Source organism: Echinops telfairi, unplaced genomic scaffold (genome assembly GCF_000313985.2).
Source record: "Echinops telfairi isolate 266 unplaced genomic scaffold, ASM31398v2 ScPeMD7_7469;HRSCAF=8507_1, whole genome shotgun sequence".
Taxonomy (NCBI): domain Eukaryota; kingdom Metazoa; phylum Chordata; class Mammalia; order Afrosoricida; family Tenrecidae; genus Echinops; species Echinops telfairi.
In genome coordinates, this window is record NW_022111373.1 from 45,710,796 (window position 1) to 45,719,491 (window position 8,696).

An 8,696-nucleotide genomic window follows, 5' to 3' on the forward strand; every position below is an offset into this window, starting at 1 on the left:
AAAAAAACCTGGCAAACTTATCGTTCAGGCTTCAGTCTGGAGGAGTGTCCTCATTCACATGGTTGTAGAGGTTGGAAGTCAGATAAAGGAGTTTCAACTCTAAAGGTTCGGGCAGCTCATGGATCAGATCAGGTGATATCCTGCTGGTTTGAGTCCTAAGAACCAGATGTGAGCAAAAATGAGCCATTTGTGTGATTCAGAGAAAGAAAATGAATTTTGTCAAATTATTTTGGTGGTCTCCATGTCTCACTCAGTGTGGCTACGGAGATGCAAAATAAAATCTTACTTGGTTAGTGAGCAAAGGAATTTATCAGGATTCACATTGTCAAGATGGCTATCCAAGTCTTGGGCCAAGGGTATCTTACTAATAAGGTAATTTATGGATGTAGCCAATGTTTGATTGGTGCTATAAAGGTTATTCTGTGCAAAAATGAGTTTATTGCACGTCCTCCATGGAGAAACAGGTTTAAAAATACAGAATTTTTCCCCACTTTGGAGGCATCAAAATAGGTGTATTTTCATCTTCATGAAATCAGTTGATAAGGCAAGCTGTGTTCTCAGCCAGCTCAGTAGCACCAGCTTCTTGTTTTTCTGAATTTGCTCAAGAAGGTAACAGCTTAAAACAGGAAGTTAGTTCTTGTTTTAACATAGATGTCAAAGATAGTGGCTTGTTTGCAGTTCTCTAGAGTATTACAATATACTGTATGCAGGCTACACCCCCAAGGTAATGAAGGTTGGTGGCTGGAGTCACATCTTCTAGTAAGGATGGGACTCAAGATACATCTCACACTAATTTTGCCTCATTAGCATAATAGACACCTCACTCCAAAATGGGACCAAAACCACAGATTTATACTGTATCACAAAGTAGAGGACTATGGCCAAAAGGGCCATATTAGGTATTTCATTAGACTGTGCTCTGTAAGGGAGTATTAACCAATAAAACAGATGTCTTCTCAACACAAGGCTCCAGGAAGAATATAAATCCTGCAGTGTTTAATTATCCTACAAATAGTAATTTGTATAAAATGGCCTTTATTAAAATCTCTAAGTTCCTTTGAAGGACCTTTACCCTAATAATAAAATGTTTTGAAAGGTTTCAATCTCACTCTATTTTAAACCTCATATTTAATTTTACCTATCCTGTACATGTGCAGTGTATTCCTAATCATACTTATTTTGGGCAAGGTTGTATTAATGCTACTAAAATTTTTTGCTGTTCTCAATTTTAGTGTTCACTGTTGAACACGGTTTGTTGTTTTTTTCATTCATAAAAGTTAGAACATTTTGTAGCTTCAATTTGCAAATTCAGTGTGTGATTTTCCCCATCCTGAATAAGCTATTCTGCTGCCCAATATACCTTTTATAATTAGATAAAATATCTTATTATTTAAGCTATTTTCTCTTTTATGAATGTCTATCTAAGTAATATTATTTCCTAATTTTCTTTTGATAATGTTCTTTCTTTCTCTAGGTCTTTTCTGAATTTTAATAAAATTAGCCTTTTCGTTTTAGCCAATTGTACTTATTTTCATAGTTGATGTTCTGATATCTTTATTCTGAGTTCTGCTACAAATGAAAGGAAGCAATATTCACATATCATTTGGACAGCATTTGGTATTTTCAAAGGTAAATTTACAATAATTTGTTTAGAAAAATGTCATCAGCCTTTTCCTCTTATTGCTTTACAAATGTCATAAGCATGCTTGCTGAAGGTTAGATGACATTCCCACGACCTCAGACAATAGACATGAGATATTTTTATTCCACATCTAACATGTTTTCTAACAAACTAAATATGAAATCTTCTTAAAAATAAATATACATGGAGAGACATTGACATAATTTAATGAACCCTGCTTGGTGCCTTTTTTCAGGTTCAAGCCCATAAGCCACTAGACAGGAGAAAGGAATGAATAGGATTAACTAGACAGTAGTGGATTTGGTTCACATAATTAGATTAGATTGATGTCAAGATTGCTTCCACTTTCTATGTGATATAACTATAATGGTGTCTATGTGTGGTAGTTACATAATCTGTTGTCAACTTGAAACTTAAGATTGAATGGGGTGGAGTTTAGCTCGTCAATCAGGTCACAGTTTGATGACCTCATTTGGGGCTACTAAGGAGATAAATAGTTTGCAGGAGGTGGGACACAGACTCACTCACCGAGAGACATTCCTTCTGACAAGACACATGGAGCTATGCTGATAGAGCCAGATCTGGGGAGCTGGATGAGTCACATGGAGACCCAAACCAACACTGAGATGCTTCTACAACCACTGGATCTACAAAAATTTCCACCCAATGGCCTGTGATCTTCCTGCATTTGGCATCATTGCAATAGTTGCATGAGTCTGAAGAGGACATTATAGATTGGCATTGGACATATCGGCTAATATCGGATTTATGGACTTCATCTGAAATGGGCTGGGATGTTTTCTCAGTATTCAATTGCTCATATATAAAGATCTTTCCTATACACATATGAGTGTCTCTATGAATTTGTTCCTCTAGTCTACCCAGACTAACACATGTTGTAAAATGAAGAAAATTTGTTTTTAAATGTTGTTTCAGTTATTTCTTCTTCTTCTTCTTCTTTTATTGCCTCTTGTTACCTGATCATTTCAACTACTCATTCCCCTTTCATTTTCATCTTGCAGGAAGCAGAATTCCTGTGATAATCAAAAGAGTTGTGGTTAGTATCAACACAATGCTTCCATACTACATGGAGTCAGACATTCCTAGTTTTTTAAGCAATGGTCATGGCTTTGTTGGGGCTTTGACAGGAACATTAATTATAATTTTACTCTGCTTTTTTATTGTGATTATAACATGTGTATAACACACCATCCTTGAATTTTCACCAAGGTTGACATTTTTCAACTGTTTAATGGTACGAAAGTATTGTCTTTATAAAGAGTTATGGTAATAGAATGATGGGTAGCATGAAGGTTTTCTCCTTTGTGCATTTGAAAGAAAGGTCATACTGTTAGAAGTAGCTTAAATAGCATATATCCCATTGCATTTGGATATATTTCAGAGCCAGTATTTCCAAGAATATTAGTACATAGTACAGTTTTAATGGCCTATCAAAAATATACCAATATGCAAGGCCATCATAATATTGCTTATGTTTATAGATTTCGAAGTCACTCATATATTTGTTTTGTTTAGTTTAATCATTTTATTGGGGGATCATACAGCTCTTATCACAATACATACATACATACATACATACATTATGTCAAACACATTTGTACATTTGTTGCCATCATCATTTTCAAAACATTTTCTTTCTGCTTGAGCTCTTGGTATCAGCTCCTCATTTTTCCCCTCCCTCCCTCTGAAGCCCTTAATAATTTATAAATTGTTATTTGTCTTACACTTACTGATGTCTCCCTTTACCCATTTCTCTGTTGTCCGTACTCCAGGGAGGGGGTTATGTGTAGATCATTGTGATTGGTTCACCCTTTCTCCCCCTACCTTCCCCTTCCCCTCCAGGTTAGTGCTGAAGAGTTTATCTGTCCTGGATTCCTTGTGTTTCCAGCTCTTATCTGTACCCATGTACATACTCTGGTCTAGTCAGATTTGTAAGGTAGAATTGGAATCATGATAGTTGGGGGGGGATGGGGGCGTGGCATTAGAGAACTAGAGGAAAGTTTCATTGGTGCTATACTGCACCCTGACTAGCTCATCTTTTCCTTATGAACCTTCTTTAAGGGGATGTCCAATTGTCTACAGATGGGCTTTGGGTCTCTACTCTGCACTTCCCCTCATTCACATTGATATGATTTTTTGTTCTGGGTCTTTGATGCCTGATATCTTATATCATTGATACCACATGATCACAGAGGCTGGTGTGCTTCTTTCATATGGACTTTGTTGCTTCTCAGCTAGATGCCTGCTTGTTTGTCTTAAACCCTTTAAGACCCCAGATGCTGTGTCTTTGGATAGCCAGACACCATCAGCTTTCTTCACCACATTTGCTATGCATTCATTTTTCCTTCAGCGAATGTTTCAGGATGGTGAGCATCACAGAAGGCCAGGTTATTAGAAAAAAGTGTTCTTGTGTTCAGGGAGTATTTGAGGGAGTACTTGAGTCCATCTGTTTCCTTGATATTTAACACATAAATAGATATACATAGATCTATTTCCCTATCGTTACATAAAATATATTTACATATGTATATAACTGTATTTGCACCTCTATAATTGCCCTTTCCCTTCTAGTTATTTCCTCTATTTCCTTTTACTTTGCTCTTGTCCCACTAACATGTTCGGGCTTCATTCTGGTTTCAGTAATTCCTCTGGGTTACATTGCCTTTGATCAAGCCCCAGAAAGCATCCTACGCCCTCCTAGCCATCAATTTTAGATCACTTGTTGTTCCCTTGTCCCTGGGTTTTGTAACACCCACTTCTCTTCCCTACCTCCCTCTGCCATGTCCCCCAAGAACCATATCTCACCTATCTTATCTAAATAGACATGCAGAGACAAAAATAAGCACACAAAAACAAGGCAAAGCAAAACAAAACAACAAAGAAAACCAAACACTAAACAAAAACAACAACAAACCGATGATACAGAAAAAAGAAAAGCCTATAAATAGCTCCAGATCTGTTTGTTGACCTTTAGGCATGTTTTCTGGTCGAGTGTGATGGAGTGCCACCCCCTGGACCCCAAGTCTATTTTTTATATTCCCCAGGGACTCCATTGCTTTGCTCCCCTTGCTGCTCTGTTTAATGCCCTTAGCACTTCACCCCAGAGTGGGTAGGATCAGATGAGATACAATTCCCACACTGTGCCTCCAGTGTTGGCCCTCATAGCAATATGGGTGTGTGAGGAATATCTTGTGCTGTGGTGGGGCAGGTCCTGTGGTCCTTTCTGTGCATTGGTTGCTCTGAGCAGGAATATTATCCTTGGGGCTCAGTTAGCCAGGATGTGTTCCACTCTCTCCTTCCCTCTTAGTTTGCTCCTGTGTCCTCTGATAAGACATGTCCCTCTCCCTGAACTGTAGCTTCAGTGCTGTCCTCTATAGTGCATTCTTCTGGAAGGGGAAGTTAGGGGGAATGTCCACGTAGTTAGGATTGGGGCAGTTCCTGCAGGACATACTTGTATTTTTATTAGCTACTTTTCCCTTTTCTGTTTTGTTTATAAAAGAGTAGATTAATAATCCAATGAGTTGTATGTGATTGTAAACATTAAAGCAAAACAAAACATAGTATTATTTATACAAAGCAGGAGGTAATATAAATTTAATAGCATAAAAGCAAACTCTTTCAAACTAAAGGGTTTTGTTACTTTACCTAGCTAGCCAGTGAAATTTGAGCAACTATGAAATAGAATTATTACACTTGTCAATTCAATTTGAGGTTTTTTTGTTCTAATCTGGGTGTTTATTACATACAGGCCTGGGCCCAGCCACACCCAGAAAAGGGGCTGAGCTAGGGCAAAACCAAGCAACAACATACAACAAAATAACAACAACAAACCAAAGACCAAACCAAACAAAACAAAACACAACAAGAAAGAAAAACTTGTAATTAGTTGAAGGACCAATTGTTGGCCTTTAGGAGTGTTTTCCAGTCCAGTCTGTTGGGTCACCGTGCCCTGGCCCCAAAGTCCACCTTCAGCATTCTCTGGGGACCTCACCACTCCATTCCCTTGCTGTTCTGTTGCACCCCCTTAGTGTTTTGCCTCGGTGTGGAGGGATCAGATCAGGTGCAATTTCCACACTGTGTCTCCAGTGTTGTCCACTGTAGGGCTATTATGGGTCAGTGAGGGGCGTCATGTCTCATAGTGGGGCTGGCCATGTGGTCTTCTCTGTGGACTGGCTGTTCTAATTGGGATCATCGTCCTCAAGGCCTGGTGGGACAGGATGTGCTCCACTCTCTCCTCATCCCCCTTCATCTGCTCCCGTGTGCTCCGATCAGATATGTCTCTCTCCCAGAGCTGCACATTCAATGCCATCTTTTGAAATAAATTCTTCTGAGGGAAGAGGCAGGTGTCCACTTATTATTTGGGATTGGGGCCAGCCCCCCAGACCTCTCCACTGGTTCCCAACTCCAGTGGAGGACCCTCCAGTGAGGCCCAGGTAATATAGCAGGGACCAGATCAAATACAGGGACACCCATGGTCGACAACTAAAACGGAGATGGGGAAAGGAAAAAATAATAATAAAGAAATAGGTAGTGAGGGCACAGGGCACTAATCCACTGAAGGAGAGGGTATTGTTTATATCTCCACAGGGAAAGAAGGATCAGACTTCAACCCAGTGATCCAAGATGTGAATGCAACATGCCTGTGATGAGTTGAAATTTGAATTATTATGAAAATAGCTACCCATTTCTGTTGTAAATTACTAGATTTATAGAGAAAATGTATAGTACACATACATAATTTTAGTCTAGTGATGCTTAAAGACATTTACATTAATTTATACATCTGATGTTGAAAATAAGCTTTGAAAAATGTTTCTCTTTTAATGCTAATAGATATAGTAAAAATGTAGCTTTAATCATAGGAGAGACTCAAATCATAATTATAACCATAGCCAAGTCATCATATTCCTTATAAGTATTTCTAAAAACAAGACCACTGTGTCAATTTCTAAGTATATGAAGGAACTTCAGAAAGTTGGTGAAAAATTCAATTGTCCTAGTTTCTCCTCTTCAGTACATACATGTCAGGGAAAAAAGCATGTTGTACTTATAAAATGAGCTTATCCTAAACAAATTATATAAAACAGAAAACATATAAGTGCGTATGGTAGCTCATTAGTAATTTGAGAAACGAAGTGACTAGATCCAGTTTGAATAAAAATGGTTTGCTTCTGGAGTATCAGAATTGTGTACTAACTTAATGTACAACTTAAAGTTGGGGTGAGCACAGCAGATTCAAACATTCTAATAGGGTCAAGGAGACCTTTAAAAATATGAGGCAAGCAATGAAATGGATAAGGGCATAGAGGTGTGATTTATCTTTATGAATAAAGATGCTGATGAAATTTTACTGCTTTTTTGTACTCTAATAGTCTTGAATAATTTTTCAGTCAGACTGTTATGCAGAATAAAAATGTAAAAAATTCCAAAGGGATTGGATCTGTGACAGTTAATGCTGTGGTCTTATTCTATCAACCTTGTCTAAATGGTTACGTGGCTACTGTTTCTGCCAATAGACTTATGAATCAAATTTGAAGATTTTTAATTAAAATATAAGGCTGAAAACATTGTAAGCTAAATAATATATGACTGATAAAAATCCAGATAATCTGATAGGTGGATGCATACATTTCTTAATATACCAGCATATAGGAGATGTTCTATAGTCTTGACATCAATTTGTTTGTGACTGAAGCCCTGGTGTCTTAACTTTTTGCCAAATTACATTTTCCTACATCAGTTATAAGTTGCACTTATATATCACCTTGTTTTGCTCTGTGGTTTCAAATTTTTCTTCATATTTCTGCTTTTATTTTCATCATAGATTCTAATTATTTTTCCTATTTAGATAAAGAAGAGATTTATACCATTTCAGAATTTACTTAGTGTGTGTGCATCTATTAACTTATAAGGAATTTGTCAATTTGACCAGGTAAGGTATTATTATTAGTTACCTGTTATAGTTGACAAAATTAAATTCAATGGCTAAACTCACATAATTAAAAAGTGGTTGAACTAAAACATAACTTTATGAATTCCAACTCTAACCTTCACTGCTTCATTCTTGTTATCATATTGTTTGTTTGATGTTAGCCAAAATTTAGGTATTCATGTATTTGACCATATATAATGAATTATATTTTCCAAGATGCTGAAATAAAACATTTTTAATTTTTAGGAGAATATTTTTCTTTCCAGGACTACTTTATACTAAGTTTCAATGAAGATAAAGGCATATATATATATATATATTTATTTATTTGTTTGTTTATATATGTAATTCATCACTATTAACATAGATGGATTTAATTGTTTATAAAAATTCAGTTCAGCAAAGCATTTCAGATGATTATTAATATTATAGCCTATTTAAAAACTCATTAAATCATTAGATCAAGGCATTAAAATCATGTTATATCTTTCCATGTTCATTTAAGTATCTTGAAGACAAAAATATAGAAATAATAACTTTATTAAAGAAAAAGCAATAACAGTGAGGAAGAAGAAACAAAGGTCTGAAAGACAACATAACTAAAAAATGGAATATTGAGCTCAGTTGAGTTTGAAAGGAAATGTTAAATTAAAAAAAAAAAAAGAAGACAAATTGGCAGGTGGAACTGCATGTTTTTATGGTCATTAACTATTGTGAATCATAGAGATCCCTTGACATTTGTCTCAGGAAAATAGCTAATTTGGGCATTCAAACAGTCAGCTGACATATCAGGATATAAACAAAGTACTGAGAGGAGGCAAGAATTTGAAGCCTAGTCATATTATGGTTACTAATTTTACACATTTCCTATTCTTTAATAATTGTCCACACATATTATATGTAAATGTTTATGTCTGAGATAGGAGTAGAAAAGGTTTTGATTTTTGCAGTATTATAGATTGAATTTTGTTCTCCTCAAATATGTGTTGGTACCATTAATTATCAGTGAGTGCATAAAAATCCATTTGAAAATAGGGCTTTCTGTGTTATATTAATAAAAGCATATTAATGTATGGTATGCCTTAAGCGTATATCTTATAG